The sequence below is a fragment of the Lichenostomus cassidix genome, chromosome 3 (genome assembly GCF_008360975.1).
Source record: "Lichenostomus cassidix isolate B80296 chromosome 3, HeHo_3.0, whole genome shotgun sequence".
Lineage (NCBI taxonomy): Eukaryota > Metazoa > Chordata > Aves > Passeriformes > Meliphagidae > Lichenostomus > Lichenostomus cassidix.
Genome location: NC_139483.1, coordinates 38,730,154 through 38,751,821, shown reverse-complemented (window position 1 = coordinate 38,751,821; position 21,668 = coordinate 38,730,154). Strand labels below are relative to the sequence as shown.

General features: G+C 42.6%; 1 long non-coding RNA gene across 1 annotated transcript; it reads right to left on the bottom strand.

The window, feature by feature from the left end:
* Positions 1 to 23: 23 nt before the first annotated feature.
* On the bottom strand, positions 24 to 4,487 carry LOC146439501 (uncharacterized). Its single transcript, XR_014851266.1, has 3 exons — positions 4,332 to 4,487; positions 2,150 to 2,267; positions 24 to 327 (listed from the first exon to the last, which is right to left on the bottom strand). It is a non-coding gene; the product is annotated as an uncharacterized LOC146439501 (long non-coding RNA).
* Between the last annotated feature and the right edge of the window lie 17,181 nt (positions 4,488 to 21,668).

Sequence of the window (21,668 nt, the reverse complement as noted above, 5' to 3'; positions counted from 1 at the left end):
GAGTAGTTTACAAAAAACCTGCTCTTATTGTTTAGGAGTTGCTTTCTCAATTTAGATTAAAAAAACACACAAACACAAACAAAGAAGAAAACATTATCTTTTTCAACCAGAGAACATCACCAAATTATTGTCTCGTATGTGTGGGCACAAACTCATGTGCATATACCTGCAAAAATTGCATGTGTCCCAGCATCACAGGACAGCTAATTTAGCAATGGGATGTATGGTGCTGCAAATGCTGGAGCGTGAAGGACAGCCCATCTGACTGGCAGTGATGTCAGAAGCCAAGCAATTCCAGTTCTCGGAAACCTTGTGCCTCCTGGAAGACTGTAAATAAAAGGGGAAATATCATCTCTGGTCAGAAGATTGTGGTGTTGTGATAAACAGATAATCTAAGTAATCAAGAGCATTTTGTCTGATTTGTGCAAACTTGTGGCTGAGCAGTTATAAATTATATCACCATATTCAATTACTGGAAACAACACTTCCTGCAACCTTTGCAGTCTGTAGGGAGATCTCCCAATTTCAGATGTACCTTTGTTAATCTCTGCATTAATTTTTCCACTTGAAGGGGAAGAATAGGATTTGTGCAGAGCAGGAAGTTCAAAAAGTCTCCCAATCTGAAGTGTTAAAACATTTGACCATCTTTGTGATCTTTAAAATCACAACAAATACAGAGTGTAAACAGGCCTCCTAAAAATACTTTGATTGGTGTGCCAAACTAATAAGAACACTTTCAGTTTGCAGCCATTCTATTAAAATGCTGATTAAGTTAAAGCAAAAATTTTTCACCAAAATGTACAGATTTTGATAAAGATTGTAACAGAAGGCCTTGAAGCTTTGAGGTGGAGTCTAGCCATTTCTTCAGAGACAGCATGAACTGAAAACCTCATCTTTTCCTTTGAAAAGCTTTGAATTTATTCCAAAACAGAATTGGAAGCAGAATTTAACACTTCAAAAATTGTTCCAAAGAATTGGGGCCTTGACTGGAGGCTGTCCCCTCTTGAGAAAGGACACCTTTGGTGTGTATTAGAACCAGGCAATCATTCAGGATTGTGTATACACGCAGACATACTCGTATGTGTGTGTCAGAAATGGGAGGCCTAATGAAAGGAGCCAAATGGAGCACATCCCTCATTCTGCTTTATAAAGAATCCTGTCATGCATCTGGCCAGCAATTGCAGAACATCCATGCACTACAGGTAAGAGCTGCTGCAAAAGTAAGAATTGACCAGATTTCAAGCTGATACCTCAGGGCAGTCAGTGCTCCAAAAGATCCTGCAGACTAAGAAAAATCAGCTGTCATGGTGACACTTTTTACAAGACCAGTGGTGTTACAATGGCATCACCTTCCCTTGACAGGGTATCATCCAAAGCAACCTCAGGCAGAAAAGCTAATCCTGTCTGCTGAGCTGCCTGGTGTATCTTCTTGGAGAAGGCACAGTGTTCTCCAAGGAACCAAGGCGGGAGAAACTAGAGATATAGGACACAGAAATATCAACATCAAGGAGGTGGAGGGTAGCAAAGAAGCAGGGTACACTGAAGCCTACTTTTATCTTGATCTCCTCAGTACCTGGAAGTGAACCCTGTCAAGCACCTTGGCTGTCACTCCTGGGAATTTGGCATTCCTGTGTGCTGACGTGACCATCTCTGCCTCGAGTCTTGCTGTATTGCATTGCATGAGCCTTTGCTTCAACTTTACCTCCCTCATCTCAGACTGTCAGGGCCCTATCTTTCGTGTACCAGCACCTCACTAGCATTCATAGCACAGTTGAGATGGCAAAGACAGTGGACAAGTGGTTATGACAAAGTCTTCAAGAGCAGGAGAGTCCCGGGCCTCTCTCCTTCCTCAGACTATCTGTAACTATCAGTTTGCACTATCTGTAACCCCAGTGGTTTACTCAAGTTACTCTGGCATGACAGTCCTAATTGGGAGTAGTAGATCCTCTTGGTTTAAATCCCAAGAGAAAAACTGATTGCCCTCATCTATTTTAAATTTATCTTCTCCAAACTTCCCACATTAGAGCTCCAGCATTGTCAAGAAGGAAATGTAGTGTAGATAAGACACTGACTGCCGCTTTACAGCCGTGTGCCACTTTGAACAAGTGTATGGCCAGGGATGGTTGGACAGCCAATAGCTAGTACTCACTTGCCCTTCCACTATTCCTGGCTCTTGAACAGAGCTTAGGGATTGTACTTTAGATCAGTAAATCCTGGGGGAAAAACTGCCACTGCCACTGGGACTCATGAATGGTCACTGATAGCTTCTGAAAAATGGAAAATTAATTAGTCAGTTTTTCCCATTCTATAACTGTTTTTCTCAACGTTCTGAAATTTATCAGAATTTATCAGATCTTCAGCCAAGTAAGCAAGTACACATAGATATATTTTTTAATGGATAGTGAGTGTCTTACTCTCCTCTACTGTCCTGTCCTTTCCATCCCAGATTGTGCCCCACCAGCAAACCGCCAGGGGACCAGCCTGCCACAATGCAGCACCTGGGTGCTCATACTTTCCTGTCCTACCACTCCTGTGCACTGCCTGTAAGCCATAAGAACAATTAATAATGTTTTGGTTACTGCAGGTGAGGCAAGGCAGGACATGGAATGAGGGGATAACCAGGAAGCAGGATGGTTATGTGCATAGCATCTTCCTAGCAGCACCTTTCAGCTGTGCAGTGAAATCTCACAGAAGCAAAGAGCAGACCTCTTCCAACCTGTGATTCTTCACAAGAGCAGCTACAGAGCCTGCCTTGTCCTGAAGCACAACACAAAAGATTTTCTGGAATAACTAGTTCAGTGCAGTGAGATTGTAACATGATCTTGCAGTAGTGACTGAAGGTCAGGGGGAGCCTTTGTGGGGCTCCAGCCGAGTGCCTGTGCCATCTCCAATCATTACACGAGTGCTCTCTAATGGGGGTGAGTGCTTGATGGGCTTTCATGTAAGGTACTCTGATACACCAAAAGAGACAGCTGGAATTAGCCTGTCTTGTCAATGGCTGCATACGAGAAGCCTGATTTTCACTGTGATACTCATAGAAAGGACTTCCATTATTGAACTCCTTGCAGCCTTACAATTTGGGGATGAAAAGACAGAGACAATAGTAGCCATTTAAACTTTACCCCCTAATGACCTCAGAGGTAGATTTCTTTAAGAGGCAAATACTTGCTACAGCTTTATACAAAAAAACCCCCCAAAAACACCAAAAAAACACAAAAAACAACAAACCAAACCAAACAAACTTCAACCAAAAAAAATTCCATAGAAATGTCAGAAACAAACCCAAAAGACCTGACTTAGGAAGCAGCTTGAGACACAAGACAACCTGGGAACCTCCATTTTCAGTTGGTCTTTGAGACAAACATGATAGGCTTTAAAAATACATTACTGCAATACTTCAGATGACAGCCACAATATGGAACATTTCTGGAGCTATTGTGGCTATTGTGAGTTAGCCTTGTCAGGCAGCTAAGCACAACCCAGCCACTCATTCACATCCTCCTCATAGCAGGAATGGGAAGAGAATGGGAAGGGCAAAAAACGGAAAATTCATGGGCTGAAATAACAACAGTTTAAACAGTAAAAAAAGGGAACAAGGAAAAGCAAAACCAGGGAAAAATAAGTGAAGCAAAAAAACCCCAAAAACCCACCTATAACTGCCTGCCACTAGCCTACCAATGCCCAGCCAGTCCAAGCAACAGCAGCCCTGGCAACCTTTCCCCCTAACTTTGATTGCTGGGCATAGCAGCATATAGTACAGAATATCCCTTTGGTCAGCTGGGGTCAGCTGTCCCAGCTGTGCCTCCTCCCAGCCTCTTGTGCACCCCTAGACCACTTCCTGGCAAAAGATGGGAGAAGCAGAAAAGGCCTTGATGCTGAGCACTGCTCAGCAATAACTAAAACGTTCCTCTGTTATCAACACTGTCTTCATGACATATCCAAAACTGCTTCATACCAGCTATGATGAAGAGAATTAGAACTCTCTTTCACCCAAAACCAGTACAACCACTTTGATGGGGTAATGCAGGGTTGGCAGCACCTTTTACACCCCATTATGAACCAACCTCCCTTCACTTCAGAAAATACTGGGCTAGGAGCCAAGGAAATGAACGGATTTTCTGAATATGTATCCTTTTTTCTTCTGATATTTGTATTTAGAGCTGCTGGTGATATGCTTGAATGGCTGCTGACAGGAATGACAGGGTGTCTCTGATTGCAGGAACGTTATCAGTCAAGGCACCACCATCAAACGCTGCGCAGTGACTGCCTGCATCCGGCTGCCCTTCTAAGACTCTGTGTTTTCTCTCTCTCCCCTTCTTTCAGTCATTTACCTTTCGGGCTGATTTCAGCATCACTGTTCCTCCTTTCTCCTCCCTGAAAGGATATTTTGGAAGTATAGCTGATCGTTGTCAGTTGCAATTCTTCAAAAATGTAAATGTGCTTCAGAGAAGAGGAAATATGGTATCTGTGACTCATCCATACTTCAGGCAAATTCTCTAGTTCCAGGGAAAATAAAAAGACATGGCCTAAAAAAAAAAAAAAAGTTTTAAGACCGGAATAACGAAGTTAAACAGGAAGAGATATTGAATACAGTCAACAGGCTTCAGAAGCAGCAAACGTCTGATACACAAGAAAGTAACAATAGGCTAAGAAATTAATTATTCCAGATGTATTGCATATCCTGCACGCAAGTGGAATAGCAGGCCTCCACTTAGAGATAAGTACAGACTATTTTGGTTTGCTTGAGGACAGGCACCCTTCTTACACACACGCAGAGTGAGAGGCACCCGGCCCCACACAAATCCATCGAGTGCCACGCGGACAGGGCAGCAGCACCTGGCTCTCTACCAGAAACCCTCTTGCTCAGAAACAATTGTGTGCTGCTGTGGCATTTCCTTTCTGCTTCTTCAGTGTCACTCTTGACGAGTCGCTGAGCTCAGGCTGGATGGCTTTAAAGGGCCACAAGTTGTATGTGTGCAGACCAAGAGGGACAAATCCTTGTCATCCTTCTGCTGCTGCTCATGAGCAAGGCTTGCAGTCCTGTGAAACAATGCCACTGCATCAGTGTCACTTGCAATGACAGCTCGCTTCAGTCCCTATTCCTGGCCATCCTGAGGACAGCAGCTCATGCAGCACACTCATCCTGGGCTCCTGAGCAGCAGCCGTTGTCATGGGGGTGATCACTCTGCTGGTTTGTACAGTATTTAATATTGTGTTTCATGAAAGACAACAATAATTCTTAAAGTCATGATTTGGGTGCCAATTCCATCTGCCATAGCACAAACAGAAGCTCAGGTGATGTAGAGGAGCTTCCATCAGGCTCTGTTGTCATGAATAGGAGTAAAGGCAGTCTAATCCCAAAGCAATACTGTACTTCAGGTTTCAGATCCCAACACAGACATCTGCAATCCGTGTTTTAACATCTCTGCAATGACCTAATCTGTGGCAGTTGCCGGTGGACTGGAAGTGTTTCCATGGCAGACTGGCTTTGCGACAGAAAAGCATAACAGGTGGTTGCCTAGAGCAGCAAAATATTAGGAGCTGCACAATGTCAGTGCAGTGTGTGAACAGGGGCAGGGCCGGAAAGGCTGGATGTTCTCCAGTCACACTGCTGATCCCAGTGTTGGATACTCCACTTGCACACACCTCTCCACAGCCCAAAAAGTGCAGTGTCAATGGTGAGGTTTCATGATGAGTAAGGATGTAGTGAATAAATACATGGAAGGGCCCATGTCACATTAACAGGCAAATTTTGACTACAGTTTGATCTAATGTTCATTGTTCTCATTCAAGGTAAAGGATAGTCAGAGCATCCAATTCAAATCTTCTGAAATTAGTGCTCAGGCCTGTTTTTTCAATATAAATCCATCTCCAGATTTTGCACTATTTTTAAAATTTATTTTATTTTTTTTTTTTTATTTTTCCCTGGGAGAAGCACAAATGTAACCCCCCATTACCATACATTATACACACAGGCTTCCTAAGTTTGGGGCATTCAGAGAAGGTCTGACACAATGACAGTGTGAGGGAAGAATCTTCCCTAGGAAACCCCCTGCCTGATCATGGTGTCATTAATATCAGTTCTGGTTACCCACCAAGCAAAACCCTTCCCACTGAGTCACTGATCTGATCTGACCTGGCATGGGGAGTTAATTTCAGTGCTCAGGGTGTCCTCACTGACTCCTTGTGCAGCCTTGCCCCAGGGGCAGACAGGCAAAAGTAATTTGGAGCTTGGTCTGAAGCCAGGGAAAGCAGTTGTATGGCTGTCAGATTAAAGTGAATGCAGCTCTCTTTATTTATGAGCTACTTCTGCTTCTTTCTTTATTGTAAATTTTTTCTCTGTACCTGGGGATGCCTTCAGGCCCTGGCAGCAGGGCTGGCAAGGGGATGTGGTGGTGGCTAGGGGTATAAAGGAGTGCTGGGGCCAGGGCAGGCAGCCCTGGAGACATCCCTGAAATTGCTCCCAAAGTATAACAAACAGGGAAATACACTGCAGCAGCTATTTCAAGAGCAGAAGATAACAGCTATCAAGGAAGAACATGCAAATCACAGAGAGAAAATAAAAAGAGAACAGATCCAGACAGCTGCTGTCTCACTGGCATGGGCTTCACAGCCCGTGTCTGTTCCTGAGGGACAGATCTGCTGGCAGCTTTGTGCGAGCACAGTGCAGGGTGGTGTGCCCAGGCCAGGCAGAGGGGAAGGTGCAATGGCAGCAGCTTTCAGCAGGTGCTGGGAAAAGTCATCCTGCCCTCAGGAACAACCAGATTACCGGATGTACCATTCATGTACCTCATTCTCTACATTTCGCTGCCCATATTTCCTCAAGAACCTTCTGTGAGAAAAGTGAAGGCAGTGTCATGGCTAAACCCCAGCTGGCAATGAAGTGTCATGCAGTCACAGGACAGGCAGCTGGAAGGAAAATTGGATGCTGCCCTCCAGCTTGCACAGCAATAGCTGCCTTCCCACCTCCAGGCACAGCTGCTTCTCCCTTTTCTCCCATGGCTTCCCCAGGCCTTGCATCTCTCCCTTAATTCAGCCAAGTATTCCTTGCTAGGGGAAAGCTTGAAGGGAGACCGGGTGAATTCAAAGAACATGAGGGTAAAGTCTGTGCCATCCAGCCATGAGTTTTCCTCCTGTCCTAGTTTCCTGACACCTGGGATGGTGCCAGTTTTATTCCTAACAGCTGATACAGTGCTGTGGTTTTGGTTCAGAATGACAAAAATGTTAGTAACACACTGATGTTGTAGTTGTTGTTGGGCACTGCTTCCTCTAAGTCAAGGACTTTTCCGTTTCCCATGTTCTGCCTGCCAGTAGGCACACCAGAAACTGGGAGGGAGCATGGCTGGGACAGGTGATCTGTGTGTATTTTATAAACTCGGTGCTGGGTTAGCAGTAACAAAAGTAAATCAAGTATTAGGAATTTTTTTGGGAAATATAGAGAATAAAACAGAAAATAACCCCAAACATCATTATGTTGAAGCAGTTTTGAGGGGCCAAAGTAATTTTTTGTACTTTTGGGGGGCTAAAAGAACCAAAGTACTTGAGATCAGCTGAGGGGATTACTAAAAAGTACTGTGTCAGACTCTGGAAAATAATCTGAAAACCACTCACTACAGGAAGACAGAAGCATTGAATGCTCTTGCTGCAACCTTATTCCTCCACCTGTCACTGCCTCTGGCACAGTCAGGAAACAAATCATGGGGCAGAGGGACCCAAGGCCTGAACTAGTACAGCTGTTCTGATGTCCTTACTTTGGTGCATCACTCACAAGCAATGGCTTTTGGTTAATAACCCAACCAGGACAGGCACTTGCCAGAGGTACACAGGGATACACATTTCTCTCAGTGTAACTGGGGATAAAACCCCACATTCTTTTGATTCACACAGGCAGAAGTGGTGGAGCAGGTTATACAGGATTCTGCTCTCATCCCTGGAAATGTGCTGACACTCATGAATTCCTCTGCCAAGAGATCTATAATGAGCCTGGAGGTGCAAGACATCAGCAGATTATACCCAGAGGGTTTCTGAATTACTTGTTCTGTTTCATTCCTTCTCTTTCCTGTTTGGCAAATTCATTCCAGTTCTGAAAGGTCAAGAAGCCATGCAAAGCTATGTTTCACTAATTGACCACATAACTTTGTGTTCAGGCCCCCCAATTCTTTGGACACAGCCAGGGGTGTCAGGCTGATTTTTGTTAACTGGAACATGATGTCCAGACCTGGGGAGCTTCCAGCATTGCTACTTTTTGTTTTCCAAGTAGCTGAGGAGTGTCAACTTGGCCAGGCTGCTCTGAAATAAAACGCCTTTGTTTCCAGACTGCACTGGTGGCAGTTGGGTCTGGTTTACCGAAAACAAATATTTAAAGTCATAGTTGGTTCCAAAAAACTTCCCTTCTTCCATACACTTCCTCCTGATTTCTGAAAGCATAGTCCTCTCCTTCAGGCAAAATCAGACCTGGGTGTCTCCAGGAATGGAGATTGCATGTGGAAGCCTCTCACCTTTTGGGCCATTCCTGATCCCTGCTCCCACAGCAAACCAGTACTCCTCTGGCATTTCACCTCCATGTTCCTGGTTTTTCTTCCATACTTACTGCTAGCAAGGATGGGTTGAAAAAATACACCAGAATACCTCCTGGAGAGGTTGGTTTATGTGTTTGTCTGGAAAAAGGAGTGGCATGCTGATGGAGGCTTTTTTTACTCTCTCTCTTTTTCTGTCATGCTGTTTGGTATTTTTGTGAAGTCCCAGTTTCTAGAATTATGTACAAAGATCTCAGCTCTCATTTTGAAAAACACAGTGAGCTGTTACCCTCATAGCTATAAAAAGTGAAGCTTATATCTCCAAAACTAAGTGTCAAATGACATCTTATACCTCTGATTCTTGAAATCTTACTGCCTTTAAGAAAAAAAAAATGGGATATTAGCAGTTACAGCAAGGATTCTGGTTATAATTTTGAATAGAGAGAATCAGTAGTGCTCTCTTTGTGATTTCATGAGCACTGAGAATGGAGGACACTGAAAAATAATTTCAGACAGCCTGGGACTCAAAGCAGTACAGCCTCTCCTCCAGCTTATGAGCTGCTAGAACAGTCTCTTCCAGCATGAATGTGCATTCCTGAATGAATAACATACACTGAACCTGAATATTTTAGTTCGCACCTTGAACAACAATTAGAATGCATATTTTGTCCCTGGGAGAAAATAAAACTCACAACACTTTTACTGAAAGGCTGATACAGGACTAAGCAGGATATCTTGGGTTACTGAATTCAGTCTGACAGGTGCCATTTATCACTTTGGTAAATTGATACCATTATTTTTTAAATTATCTGGGTTTCTCCCTAGTCACTTTCTCTGAAAAACATCCCAGAATGTTTTTCCTCAGATGATTTGACAGCTTGCTTATATGCAGCCTCTTTTTAACTCTGGCTACTCCACTATTTGATCTTGCACCATCTTTGTCCTTTAACCTACATAAATCTTCTTCTGCAGTGTGGTTATTTGTAGATGGCAAGCACATGGCTTCACAGCTTTTTTTTTTGTCCTATCTTTTTCTCTTCCTGTCTAACCCTCTTATCCCTCCCCACCCCATCAGCTTGCCTTTTTCTTCAGCATGGTTGGCTGGGATTGCATGTGATGTCTCCAAAGGAGGAGTTTGGTTTTTTTCCCTGTGTTGACAATCAGTATTCTTCAAATTCAGGCCATGGAAGTTCTGGGGGTTTTAAGGTGGAAAAAAATAGTAATCCTAGTTCACAATACTCAGATATTTGATAGTTCAGCAAAGAAGTCAAGCAAAATAAAAGAGAAGAAACTATCATTTCAGATTCCAAATAATCCATCTGTAAAGGGACACCAGGAATATTTAAAGCCTAAGTTCCACCCAACAATCAATGAAATTTATGGATAATGTAGCACAGCCTTTGTAAACCGGGATAGCACCTGATTTTACACAGTACCTTACAGAGCTAGAGAGTCTTAAAGTACTTTAAATAGTATCACTTCCCAGATGGCTGTGTTTAGTAGATTACACCTATAATTAGCAATAAGAGGCTAGGGAATGTTTCCCCTAGGGCCTGTCTCCTCAGAGGGACTTTAACCAAGTATGCTGAGATGTGCCTAATACACCTCTGTAGGGCTGTCTGTGAGAAACAAATTCAATTTGCTCTTCTTTCTGCAGACTCAAGCCCATTTCCCTCAACTTCTGCTAGAAGGGTGCCCAGCCTGCCAGTTTATGGGACCTGTGAGCCACCCCTGCCATGCTTTACATGGGGGAAAAGCAGTAAACATGTGAATGGTTTTGCAGTGATGAAGATATTCACTCTGTGGGGAAGAAGGAAAGAGGCAGACTGGATACTGGATCCTGTGTTTTATCCTGTGTGGTGGTTGATATGAAAAAGCAAAACATGGAATAGGGACCAACTCTGTGCCTTCTCTCCCAAGCACTGTAAGAGTGATGCCAGAGACTTGCAAAGCCTTTTGTTCTGTGGATCTGCTTCTAACTCACTAGAAATTAAAAAAAGGATTCCTAATATGCTGTTTCTCCTGTTCTATGTTTTCCTGTCAAATATAAAATGAGAGAACCCTTTACACTTTGAATAATTTTGGATACACTATGAATACATTCTCCTATGCACTCACGAGCAATGCAAGAAGATGTACCTGCTTTTACAGGCCATTCATACAGTTTCAGTTATGTACTTTGGTTTGCAATGGATGCCAGATCAGGCAGAAAAAACCCAAACCCCACAGATTAACTACTTACAGGCAGTAGTGCTAAGCTATGGTAAATCAGCCTAGACTCATTGATTTTAGTGAAAGTACATGAGTTCACATGGGTACCAGTGTGAACTTTGAGACAGAAACAATCCTAGATTGTTTTCCTGTTGTGACAAACTTACTGGAATCACCTAGATTTCACTCTGAAAACAGTGCCTCTCCACAGACAGTGACAGCCTATCAGCCAGCAATACAGCTTCCCATCCATTAGCCTTCAAGAGGAACAGAGAGGAAGCACCACACATGACTTTGGTGATGTACAACCCCCTTAATTCAAACTCGCTGGATCTGCTGGGTTGCATGGCACAAACACCCAAAATGTGTGTGCAGGTCTGTGCAAAGGGATGTTCTGGGCAATCGGTAAAAACTGACACTGGGGAGCATCTGAGTTAGTGTATGAGAAAGATTGTAGTGTGTAATTCCCAGAAGGATTTAATATATGTTGGATGAAGAAATCATTTGTATTTCATTTTCTTTTAAAGCAACCTTAGATGTCTGCTTGAGTAGGAAATTTGGGTAAAGTAGACCTTGAGTATTGATGAACACTATTACTTGTGCAGCCTTCCCCACTGTTTTGTGGGAAGCCAAGGGTAAGCAGAAGTCCTACATCAATTTTTACCCATAGCACTGGGTGTTAAACACTCCTTTGATAGTTGAAGTTCTCAGTTTGGAAGAAACAAACAAATTTGCTCACTTTGTTTGAGTGCTGACTTCTGAACCAGTAAATGCCCAGTGCTGTCTAGGCAGGCAGGACTGCCCCATGCAATAGATACACAGATGTGTGCCTGTCTTTAGTCAGGAGAAGTTTGTGTGAGTTTGTATTTGAGACAGTATTGATTCTGCTATGCCAAGACACTGCTTCAGGGTTCAGACCCTGTCAGATTTCCTCTGGCCCTAAGTGTCTTTCTCTGCAGAAGGAAGCTGAACCCTCAGTGCCTGGAAATGGTCAGTACTGAAGAACAGGGCAGCATTATAGCTCCTTTCTACCCAGCACTGAGTCTTGGGAATTCCTCTGCACCAGCTCCCTGCAGCTCTCCTGGAGAGTGGCTGTGTGGTGCCACTCTCTTTTCACCTGATAACACAGGAGAGACTACATGGTATAGAAAACCAGGGAAAAAATTGAAAACTTTGACTGCCAAGGAGGGAAAGAGGATTTGCTGTTAGAGCAAATGGATCTTGTTGAAGGTTGGATTGTGGGGATCCTGTGTATCTTTTCAATGAAAGCAAAACTGCTTTTTAAAGGTTCATCTGAAAACTGACAGACAAAACTGCATTTTCTGCATGTTTTTGTTCTGAAATTTGGCTGTCCTGACAAGAAGAGAGAAATTATGTTTAAACAAGCAAAAATAAAACCTGTTTTTCTAGATGAAGTTGTGTTTGCCAACACCAAGAACAGTAACTTCTACATGACATCGAGAACAGTACATTCTACATTCCTAATTTAGCTCTGACATTGCATGACAAGAAGCTGTTAGTACTTCTTTTCATACTTCAATATGCAGGTCTGTTAAGTGATTTTCCAGTAGTCTTTATTTCACATGGTTTGTTCTGCTAAGACAGCTCTTTCCACCCGTGCATTTAGTTAGCTGTCCTTAAATTTTTGCATATTACCATCTCTCTTTCCAGCTTTTTCTGGAGGCAAAGGAAGAGTGAACATCATATTTGCCCTCAAAAATTGATGGGAAGAAATTAAGGAAAATTTGCATGATTGTCTGTCACGAAAACTTTGATTTACAGGGAAAAATAAAAAGAAAGAAAAAGTAGATCTACTTGTTACAAAATATTTGTTGAAGGGGAAATGGAAATCAGCAGCGGCCAGAATAGATTTGTTAAGAACAAAACATTATGTCTCACCAATAGGATTTCCTTCCTATAATGGGTAAGGGGCCTAGTAGCTAGCAGAGAAGCAGTAGGAGTCACTTGTCTTTATTTGGTGTGTTCCTGTCCTGGTTCACATGACATTTTCATAAGCCAGGTGGAGTGTTGTTGAGACTGGTGCAGGTTGTGTGCAAGCTCACAGCTACACTCTGTGACCACATACCCTGGCTCACAGCTGGAGTGGAAAGACAAACTGAGTGAGGTTTTGTTGGCATCTATCCTGGACCTACTCCTGCGTGCTGATTTCACACATGATCTTGAGGCCTGAATGCAGAAGGAACTGACTACATCTTCAGAGGACACTGGAAGAGACCACAAGTAGGACAGGATTAGAATTCGAGATGATTTTACAAATGTCATTCAAGACTTTACAGACACGAGTGTTATCTGCAGGTCATACAAAATTGCCTCTCTCTTCTGCCTGATGTTTGTGAGGCCCCAGAACTTGATTCCTGCAGAAGGAAGAATGACCAAAATTATATATTAAAAGAAGGATGTAAGAGTAAAAGGTCTGAAATAGACTGCCAAAGGAGGTCCATACCAACTTCCTACTTGGGTGTCTTTAGGGAGAGATTAGACAAATGCTTAGAAAATGACCTTGGTAAAAACGTTCCTGCCATGGGACAGACACATGAGCTAGAGGAGCTCTTTAAGTCATAGGTCATATTTCTTTTTCCCTTTCAACTTTTCTCCTTGGTACCCACATTCTCTCTCCTGGGGAAAAACAGGATCAACACCTGTTATTTGATCACCTATTTTCTAAATACAGTGCAGTTTTAGTAGCCATACACCAATAAAGTAGTATTTCATGTTACCAAATTGCCAAATATCTGCCTTGGTTTTTAAACTCAACAGCTCATCTATATTAGGTAAAAATTAGGTGACTTGATTGTTCTGGTCCCAGTTTATAAAGGGTTTTCTGTATTAGGTGCCAAAAAATGGTAAATGCATACAAACTCATGGTGTTGTGACACAGTACCTACATATTAGCCACCCACAAATACCACTCCTTTCAAAGCTGCATTTGCTCTCAAGTTTCTTCATGCTGACTTTGCAGTTCTTAACATAATGTCTGGGTCCCTTTTTCATGAAGTATCTATCAATGAACTTCAAGGGAGCCTTTGAGCCTTTGGAAGGCAGCCTCCCCCCCCCCCCCATTTTATATGCTTTGTGATACTACAAAGATCTTCACAGAAAGTTCTTAGTGAAAGCATAAAGTCAGAGTCAGAGCTCCCTTTGGTAATTTGCAATTCCTGATTTTTGTTAAATAGAGTCAGCTGCTGAAGAAGCAGGTTTCCGGGTCCAAGTTGACAGGTCAACTGTATTGCTATGTTCAGATTTTCTCTTTATCAACTCATGGCTCACAGACTGGAGGGGGAAAGATGGTAAAATAAGCAGGATAAAAGAGAGATCAGCCATGACAAAGGTGAGACTGGCAACCTCTGAATAGACATGGAAACAATCACTGAGGAAAATTAGTACACTGAGCAAATCCAGGGAAGTTACTGAGACAAGGTGTCTAATAAGTGCAATATCTCAGATTTGATCAGATGGAAAGAGTTCAACCAGACAAAAAGAGTGCACCTGAGTAGCAAGTCAAACAGTGCCTCTGAATTCTTTGAGGAAGTCATAAAATCCTGTAGCGTTTTGAGCATCAGAATGCTCCACTCAAGAGAAGAGGGTCTGTTGTCAGCTGTGTTAAGCAAGTATATAAACCCCACAAAAACTAACAATAGGTTTTCTAAGTCTGTATCTAGACCAGAATTCTCAATCATCCAAAGAACAAGTTCTTTTAATGCAGTAATTTTCACTAGCCCATTACTTGAAAAATGATTGAAATATGAACCTGAAAATGAAGACTAAGGCACAATTCGTGACTATAAGCCAAATTTTGTACTACAGTCCATTCTAACAAGTGGAGACTACTCTGTACTACTGTGTAAGGCTACAAAGGGTACCCAAGCAGTCTCTGAAACAGCAGGCTCTCTCTGAAAGTGTCACAGTCCACTCATAAGCAGACACGTAATGGTTTGTACCAGCTACAATCTCAGAGTGCAGAAAGAAAAGAAAACACAAAATCCAACAAGTCAAGGGAGTTAAATTTCAATCCAAGGGGGAACTTTATTATTTTGGCCCGTAAAGCATCCTGTGATAGAGAGAGAAAGAGAGAAAATTGGGAAAAGATGGGGAGGAAAAGGAAGGAAAGGGGACTATATCTACCACCACGGGTCCACAGACGTCCGGCGTCCCTGGAGTCCCGTCCAGTCGGCATTCCTTGGCCTCTGCAAATATCGATGTGATCTTTCAGTGGGGAAGATCTTCAGACTTCGCTCACTCCAGAACTGTCTTTTATGCTAGTCCATACACCTGGTCCCTCCTTGCCACCCGCCTTTGCTCCCCCTTAATTCTTGTGGAGATTTGCCAAACTCCACTTGGCAGGGTCAAGGGAGGAGTGTCCGAGGCATGGTCGGCAGGTTTTTCACAATGGGTGTCAGGGCAAGGGGTGCAAAGCCTTCGTCACATACCCGCTTTGGCAGGCACAAGGCCTTTGTTCTGTACCAACTCAGGCAGGTGCAAAGTCTTCGTTCTGTACCACCTTAGGCAGGTACAAAGCATTCGCTCCGTATCAGCTCTGGGTAGGCACAAAGCATTCGTTCTGTACCACCTTAGGCAGGCATGAAGCATTCGCTCCGCACCAGCCTTAGGCAAGTACAAAGCATTCTCTGTGTAAGTCCTGCACTTGTAGTTTCTGATGAGAAATAATGAGACAGAACTCGATCCAAGGATCGACCCTTACAGAAAGCATCTCATGTCTGAACGTGATGGTCACTTGTGTCTCTAGGAAATGTCTCAGCAGCAGGGCTTCCTGCCTCGGGAATAAGATACATCAGCAGAACTGTCAGCAGGAAACTCCCACTGTCCTGTGTTATTTCATTGGAGAGAAATGTTGCAGAAGTCCTTGGTACATGAAAACTGACTTCAGTCCCAGTTATGTTATTCCAGGCCTCATGGCTGATCTGGCTTAGAGCTGGTGTCAACACTGCCAGGAGTGGGAGGCAGAACTAGCTGACATCCAGTGGTACATTCTATTCAAGATTCTTGTGATTGTATAACTTTTATCCAAAAGAACTGCTTTTAGATCTGCTGCAAATGAACTATACAATGCAGTTTGATTTTTGCTTCCCTCAGACATATATATATTTCCAGCAGTCTCTCAATTATAAAAGTCAATTTCACAGTCAGTAAATGGTCCATTTATTGATTCTCATCTGCTAAATTCAAGTAGTTCCACAAACAACAATATACTGGCGATGTACTGGGGGATAAAAGAAATTACTCATACTTGCAGGGAGGAAAAGCACAAAGCTACAAACCGACAGCCTCCTTTTGGTACTGGAGCTATAATTTCAAATGTCAAAAGCCTTTGACATGCCTCATAGATTATATCTTTAGGAGAGCCCTACTTCTGTTTAAAAGCTGAAATGAAAGGACTTTTACTTATTTTGAATTGTAATTTCAGCAAACTCTTTAGGCTGCAATATTTAATCTATTTCTCTGAGGTTTGCATTACTCATGCTGCCAAAGAGCTCTTAGCAGAAGCCAACCTCCATTGGAATTCTGCACCTACATCCAAAATGTAAATAGAAAGGAGAAAGATTTAAAAGTATAATTAATGAAAAACCCATATCAGGACCTTGACTTCTAAAGGGTAAAAGAATGCTTGCAACCAAGACACAGGTTTGAGCTCTTCTTGTTGCAAAACAAAGCATCAAAGGCTTTTGGCCCCTGGGATTAAGTTCCTGGTGATTCTCCAATAGCAATGCCAAGGACAAGAAACAGATGACCTCTCCTGGCTGGGTTTTCATCTCTGCAGAGGGATTCTGCACAACAGAGAGCTAGGTTATAGCCTGCACCATGACAGACCAAACCATGTCTCATTACAGCTCCAGTTCCTGCAAAAGCTGCCATAAACATCTGGATTCATCCTGAAGTCCCACTTGTTTTCACCATTCCTGTCCATTGTAGGAATGCCTTCTAGAGAAATAGCCTATGCACTCTGCACTGCCTAAATTCCATGCTGATCAAAGGCACCAGAGCTGTTCCCAGGGGCAATAGGTTAAAATAGCCTCAAGGCTCAACAAAGGTTCAGCTTCAAGAAAGTGACAGTAGCAGAAGGCATTGGGCATATTTACAAAGCAAGGGCAATTCATTTTGAAAATCAAAATTAATTGCCATTCATGGCACGGTTTTTGTAGCATGGATTTTGTATGTTTACTGAAAGCCTCTTCATGTGTGTTTTGCTCTTTTAATAGAGAAGTGGTGAAAGTGTATCTTCATGAAAAGATTTAAAGAGGATATGAAGATTTTGGTAGTTTAAGCATTTGGTGATCAGCAAAGCAGACCACTAGTTTGTTTGCTTTTCTCTAACTGCTCCAGTAAACTCCCTGGTGTTCCTTCTCCATATGGTGTGGTTTTACTCCCTAATTTCCTCCTCCCTTGCAGAGCAGAGATCTCACAATAAAAAGACACTGAGATCTTCTATAGTATATTCTGGACTTCTTTGTATTTATATGTTTAAGAAAAACACTTATAGTCACTTGAAATGCTATTTCTGGAAGAGGATGTTTAAGATAAAACTTAATTAAGCCAGTCTTCAATGCTGAATAATTAAAACTACCATACCTCCGGAGGTCTGGCATGGAGGTATCTATGTTTAACATAATTTTTGTAATTTCTGACAGTTAATCATATTAATTTTTTTAAAGTACCTACAGACGTATTCAGTCCACTCTGATCTGTTCATTTGCCTTAAGGAATTCAGCAAACAGAATAAAAATGTCTTTTCTCACAAAAAACCTATTGAAGTCAGCAGTCTGTTAGGAACTAAATATTGCTTCTAGATTTCCTGCCCATTGCTCTGAAAATTTTTCCTCCACGTTTCTCCAGAGTTTTCCTACAATGCTCAGAACTCTTTAGTCTCCTGCTTAAGCTGACTTCACCAAATTTTAACTTTCTCATGCGAGAAAGCCGAGGGCATCTATCCGCCAGAGTATGAAGGACTGAAGCAACTGTTGCCAAAGTAGGCATTCTTCCAGTGATTGGAGTGGATCCTGGAACACGCTCTGTGAGTGACTTTGAATAGGAAAAGAACCAAGAAGGATGACTTTCCAGATACAACTCTGTATGCCATGACTACTCCTTTGGTACTGCTAAATGACAATGGACCTGGTGGGAATAGGCTGTGGCTTTTCACTTTCATGCCCTACCTGTGTGCCCATCACACTGTGGTGTGCGTGACTGATATTCCCCACCATCCTGAAGTTATGGAACAGCTTCTGTGAAATGGATGGAGTGACTGATTAGGAATCTTAGTACTTCCCTGGTAGTGGGAATAGTTTGGTGGAACATAAACATTTCACAGTGAGCGATTGTGCAAGCAAGAGTGCAAATGAAATAGCAATTACTCTATTTTTTTTTTTTTTGCAGATAACAAGCAAGAGGTGGAGTGGTATGTGTCCTGTCTTCCTACATACTCTGCTTCTTGGTTCAAGTTTCACATAAGGACTGACAAAAATGATGAAGAATTTCGAAACAAGGATGGGATAGGAGTTTTGCAACTCTCTTGAGCATATTGAGGCAGTTTCTGTAAAGATCAGTGCAAGTTTAGAAGCACAGAGCTTGTTCAGAGCAGCAACCGTCAAGATGTTTCCAGCTGGACTCCAGTACCTGTTTCCAGGGACATCTATCATAGCTTCATAATTTCAAAGTACAGGAAGCCACTGGAAAAGGTAATTTGATTTGTTTGAATGCAAGGATATGCAGACTAATGGGCCAGTGATTGGAGGGAGAAGGCAGGGCTGCAGATGGGGGAAGGTGGTCAGGGACAGCTGGTAGAGAAAGAGTGTTCTGGATGGCTGCATGATTTACCAATACTGGCAAGGGAAAGTGTCTGTTGTTCAGACCTGGGAGAGACTCTCTATCACCCTGGGGGAAGGTTATGTAGCTTCTCTGTATTTTGTGTCACAGAAAAGGCCATGTAAAACAGATAATCACCTGCCCCAGGCACCTGATCATATCTACTGGGATAGGGAAGAAGTTTTATCAGCAAAATTTTCTCGAGGGTTGCCTACTCTGATTAATTCTAATAGATCTTCTATTTTCCCTATAACAAGGCCTTTCTCTCATACTAGCTTGTACAGCCCCTTTTATTAATATTTCACTCTCAAGAACCCCTGCTTTTACTTCTGCTTAGTAGCTCTGTGCTACATGCAGTTATAGTATGTTCATAGAAAGAACACAAAAATGAATGTGAGAAAGGCTTGCACTCATTTGAGGAGACTCAAGCTATTTTCCCTTTTATCTTAGATATTTTTATATAGATATTTAGAGGGATAGCAAGTGGGTGGTAGATAAACTGTAAATATTCCCCTCATGTCCAGTCATGGGTGCAACCAATAGACCAAAGAAAGATGGAAGGCATTGGAGATGAGAAGCTCCACATTTCAGGATATATACACCAACCCGCCTTTAAGCAGCCCTGCTCTCTGGGATCAAGCCCCATTCTCTTCTTTTTATATCCACAGGCTGATAAATTCATCACAAATCTTAGTGATAGCCTTTCAACAGCAGGGGCTTCCTGACTGATCACTGTAGACCTCTTTATGAGCTAGCTTGGTAATGGACATTAATAACGTGAGCTGCCACTTCTGAACAAAAAAGGAAAGGTGAAAATGTACATAATTTGGGTTGCTCATGGAGTCATATGATGGATGTGTGCAAGGAATTTCTCACGCATGCTCATGTGAACCACCAGTATTGCACTCAGGCAGTTTCCAATAAATGGCTCTTAAGGCTTCACAGCCACTGCCATACAAAAGTCCATTGTTCATATGCAGGATCTGCCTCCCTACCCACTCATTACAAAAGCACAGATCACAACTGTGGCATGTTTATCTTAGCAGGGTGTTAAGTCTTACCAACTGAGTCACAGTCTCTGTTTCAGGCTTAGAAGAAATGGGATTACTGTAGCTATTCCGAAACATCCAAAATGCAGGACAAGGCACATGTACAATGCCAGTGCTCAGGCAATGGTTCTAAGAAGGTAGAATGTTACTGGGCTGAGTTTGAACCAGATAAAAGTATTTTATTATAAGAGAATGAATGCAAGACAACTCTGGTGGAGAAACAGGGGCTTGTTCACAGGCAGCTGTCAGCCTGCAGAGTCCAACTTCCTTGGCTGTCCTCTGCAGAGAGGTTGGCTGCTCTACAGGGCAGTGGCTTACCTTCAAAATGCTTGAATTTCTCCCAAGGCTAGAATAAGTGTCTGTGAACACTCTCATAGATGTGTTCGTGCATAGAAAAATCAGCCAAAAGCGAAGCAAATCTCAGGAGGTGAGAAACAGCTGTAAGAAGTCAAACACTTAAAGGAACTGTTTCTCCAGGTCATCAAAATTTATGAGTGAGTCTGGGCTGGCATCACATTATCCTACCCTAAATGGAGTCCTGTCTTTATTATAAAGACCATATTGGTTATTTGGACAGCTGCATTCAACAGAGCAGACAAGTGTCCTGCAGGGAAAGTCTCCTACATGGCCTTAAAGAAAAAAAGTCACAATTTCATTCAAGCCTGCACCCTCCATGATATTTTTCCATTTGGTTCCCTTTCTACCAAGAGCTGTCTCCCAACCCAGAAAACAAGGTGTCTCTTCTCCTCTTCCTTAAGGATTAGGGAGTGGAGCTGGAGGAAATGGACCCTGTGAGAAATTAGGAGTGGTTCTAAAGGAGGAGAGAGACATTACAGCCAGTGAGGCTAAGAGTAGGGTAACACCTGTGAAATGGGAACACAACCTGCGGCTTTCAAGCCACTTCCTTAAGAATCAAAAATCTGCTGGCAATCAGGAGATAGGTAAGATGGGAGAAGCAGAGAGACAAACACAGGGTGATGACTAGGGAACAGCAAAGCAGGAATGAAGGAAGGATGGCATACATCAAGGATATAAAGCAAAATTGTGATAGACAGTTTGGTTCTTCCGGAGAAAGGCAGAGGAAGGACATCAGCAGATAGGATTCAGACAGAAGTGGCATACCACTTGTATGTCTATGCAGCTGTGCATGCTGAGGGAATCCCAGGAGAAGACATGAAAGGACAGTCTCTATGGATGCTTTGCATGGTGGGAGAGGAGAAGTATTTGAAAGGAGAGATGGGAAATACAGGAAATTAGGAAATGAGACCTGAAAAACTGAAGTAGGGTGAAACGCTCAAACCTTTGTAGACAAACAGAAGCAACTTGCAATTCTTGAGCCTTTGACACAACAGAAATTATTTTCCTCCATCTCCATGGGAATAATGAGTTCACTGACTGGCAACTGCCTTATGACCCCCTTCCTGGAAGAAAACAGCTTTTCCTGCTCAATCTGTTCAGTTCACTGTTACCTCACATTCAGGTTGTGACCTTCTCTCAACATGTAACAGGTGGTATTTTCCAATGCTCCTGTCAGAAATGGCTGGGCTTTGAAAGACACACATCCTACTTAGTCATTCCTGCTTCAAATCCCAAATGAGCAGGGCACAAACAGAGGTGAAGGAGGAGGAAAAGAAGAGAGTAACATGGCCAGGCTTTTACAGCAAGAGAGGAAATGCTGCATAGGCAATCATCCTTTCTACAAATAGATTCGAGGGATACTGTGTACCATCAAGCAACTAACCAATTAAAAGCCTCCTAAGATAGAAATCCTATGGTGAGTACCGTGGGTGTTGTGGGGTTTTATTCTGTTATTGTTAAAATTACTGCCTAAACAATACATTTTACTAGAGAAAATACGGAAATTATATTTATGAAGCATAAAAGCCCCCAAAGATTAGCCTCTGGTGCTATAATCTTTTGAGCAAAGTCTGCTCTCATTTACATTGAGAAAAATAAACAGGTGAAAACAAATATAATCGCCTGTGGGATGGAGTAATGAATTTAACCACCCTATTCTGTCTCCCGTGTTTATGATCATTCTCTGCAAGTAGTT